This window comes from Oryzias melastigma, linkage group LG7 (genome assembly GCF_002922805.2).
Source record: "Oryzias melastigma strain HK-1 linkage group LG7, ASM292280v2, whole genome shotgun sequence".
Classification (NCBI taxonomy): Eukaryota; Metazoa; Chordata; class Actinopteri; order Beloniformes; family Adrianichthyidae; genus Oryzias; species Oryzias melastigma.
Window position 1 is genome coordinate 2,366,509 of NC_050518.1, and position 3,360 is coordinate 2,369,868.

Sequence of the window (3,360 nt, forward strand, 5' to 3'; positions counted from 1 at the left end):
AACATCTCGTTAATGACTGGCAGCTCCACACATCTCTCAAAACATATACTCTAAAGCTTGCCCTAGGCATGTTTACATTCAAAGTGGGGTCATCTCTTTTTTTTGTGAATCAAATAATAATAATAATTAAAAAAAAAAGAAAAAAAAAAGATCTCATTCATTGTCGTGTTCTTAATGGCTTATCGTGTGAGTTAGTTTGTGCTTTATTGCAAAATGATGATTTAATGGAAACAGTGTCATTTCGAAAGTGTGTTTTTCTAAATTCCTAGAATTTAGATACATTTTTAGGCAAATGTGTAATGGAGACGCAGCTAGTGATTGTTTTTCATCTTCCACCTGGTGGGTGACCCCTTCCTTCCTCTCTTTCTTCACTCTTGTCTCTTTTACCCACTGCTGTAGTTTACTCCCAGATAGAAGAAATCAGGAGGACTGGTGGAAGGTGTCTGTCCTAATGCCTCATCCATGAGGTCAAATCAACAGTAGCAGCAGTGGACTTCCCACTAACCTCCTCCTGATGCTGGATACATACAATCCTGAATACAAAGGATCATAATAGACATCAGAAAAAAGAAGATACAAACCTTTTTATGACATGCATATTTAATATGTATCAAACATGTTATATTCTTAAATAGACAGGGGCAATGAATGACAAAATAGCAATGTGCGGGGTGTTTGTGTTGATTTGGGTACTTTTAAAGTGTAATCAAAATGTGCAGTTGGTTGCGTAATCCATGGAGTCTTGAATCAAAGCTGTGTGACGTACTTCCGGTTTCCAGTTGGTCCAGCGGGTAAACTCCCGGTCTAATAGTCAGGAGGTTGTCGGTTCAAACCCAACTCCAGACTTGTTTGTTTCTGTCTTTTTTTTAAATCCCCAAACTGTTTAATTCAGGTAAATAAAATATTTTTAGAAAATATACTGGGGCAATGAATGACAAAATAGCAATGTGCGGGGTGTTTGTGTTGATTTGGGTACTTTTAAAGTGTAATCAAATTGTGCAGTTGGTTGCGTAATCCATGGAGTCTATGGACAAAGCTGTGTGATGTACTTCCGGTTTCAAGTTGGTCTAGCGGGTAAACTCCCGGTCTAATAGTCAGGAGGTTGTCGGTTCAAACCCAACTCCAGACTTGTTTGTTTCTTTCTTTTTTTTTAATCCCCAAACTGTTTAATTCAGGTAAAATAAATATTTTTAGAAAATATACTGGGGCAATGAATGACAAAATAGCAATGTGCGGGGTGTTTGAGTTGATTTGGGTGCTTTTAAAGTGTAATCAAATTGTGCAGTTGGTTGCGTAATTCATGGAGTCTTCACATAAAGCTGTGTGACGTACTTCCGGTTTCCAGTTGGCCTAACGGGTAAACTCCCGGTCTAATAGTCGTGAGGTTGCAGGTTCAAACCCAACTCCAGACTTGTTTGTTTCTTTCTTTTTTTTTAATCCCCAAACTGTTTAATTCAGGTAAATAAAATATTTTTAGAAAATATACTGGGGCAATGAATGACAAAATAGCAATGTGCGGGGTGTTTGTGTTGATTTGGGTACTTTTAAAGTGTAATCAAATTGTGCAGTTGGTTGCGTAATCCATGTAGTGTATACTCAAAGCTGTGTGATGTACTTCCTGTATTTTGTAACTTAATCTTTTCTGTTCCAAATGTTCCAATTGTTCCAATTTATCCAACAATCAAATGGCTGGATTTGTTCCGATTTCAAGTATCAAACTTTTGGCGTCCAATCAGAGATACGGATTTGTTCCGATTTCTGGACGGCGCCCCTGTCATGGACTGACATGCCAGCCGTCTTCCCCGTCGGACGTAAGTGCCGTTTCTCCTTTATTTTAACGAGAAATAGTTTGTTTTAAATTTCGAAATGTTATTGATATGCTTGGGGAAGAGTTAGTTTACTATTTTATGGTGGGTTTTTCGTAAAAAATGTTTTATTAGATTGTAAAACAATCGTTTTTTTGCTTTGTTTTTTCATGCTAGTTTCTCGTCTTTTTATGCTAGCTTTAAAATGTGTTTTCATCATTATCTGGATTAGTTATTTGCTTATGCTCAATCGGGAATAGTTATTTCACTATTTTGTGGTGGGTTTTTAGTAAAAATTTTTTAATTAGATTGTAAAACAATCGTTTTTTATGCTAGTTTCTCGTCTTTTTATGCTAGCTTTAAAATGTGTTTTCATCATTTTCTGGATTAGTTATTTGCTTATGCTCACTCTGGAATAGTTATTTCACTATTTTGTGGTGGGTTTTTAGTAAAAAATGTTTTATTAGATTGTAAAACAATCGTTTTTTTTATGCTAGTTTCTCGTCTTTTTATGCTAGCTTTAAAATGTGTTTTCATCACTTTCTGGATTATCTTAACAGGTGCTGATCCCTCCTGATTATAAGATGATCATAAGAAAATTAGCTTTGTTACAGAGTACTCCATGACCACGATCTGCATAGAGATCACCCGTCTTTCTTAGAGTTGTATTCTCAGTCAAAATGCTGAACCTGCAATGACATTTTCTTCTGTTTTCCCACAGAAAATTATTTGCAAAACATTAAAAGAATGGCTGTAAGTTAAATTCTCTTTTACAATGTTCATAACCTTTTAATTTTTTTAAACATTTGAGGATGTTTTTTTCAATTGTCTTTGCTTTGTTTAGAGTGAACACCCAGTTTTCAGGAGGGTGAGGTCATATCAGCCTGGGCATGAGGGACAGGCCCTTGTTGGCTTTGGGGATCTTAAAACCGAGACCCTGCAGAGCCTGTACGAGTCTGAAGACCCCAAGAAGATCCGGTACGTAATTACTGAGAATCATACCGCAGTTTGTCATCAGTATGAGATGATGGACCTTTTTAGCTTTAACTGACAAGAACACATTATGAGAACATGGAGAAGAGCAGTGCTTGATCTTGCATTAATCAGGTAAACCTGCCCCCCCCCCCCTCACTGTAATTTCTATTTATTTAATTTATCAGTTATGTCAACTACTTGCGGAGGAAGGTTCCTGCGCCAGGAACACAGATGGAGAACGCCATACGGTTCATCAAGGCCAGAGACAAGCAAAAAGCTGCCGCTGGATCAGCATCTGCGTCTGCATCTGCTGCTGCTGCCGCCGCCATTCCATTTACCTGCAGCAGCAGCAGCTCTGCATCATTATCAGCTCCACCAGGCGTGGCAGCTACAGCAGCTCATAGGTATGATGTTTTAGTGTCAAAGCTGTTCACTGCACTTTGTTTACCAGTGTTCTTTTAAATTCACTTTTAACATCTTTTTTGTTTTTAAATTCACTGCTTTTGTCTCTGGCCGGCGTTCTCTGTCTGTGGTGGAAATGCAGGCTAAAGTCAAGAAGCTTGTGGGCAAGCCTGCATTT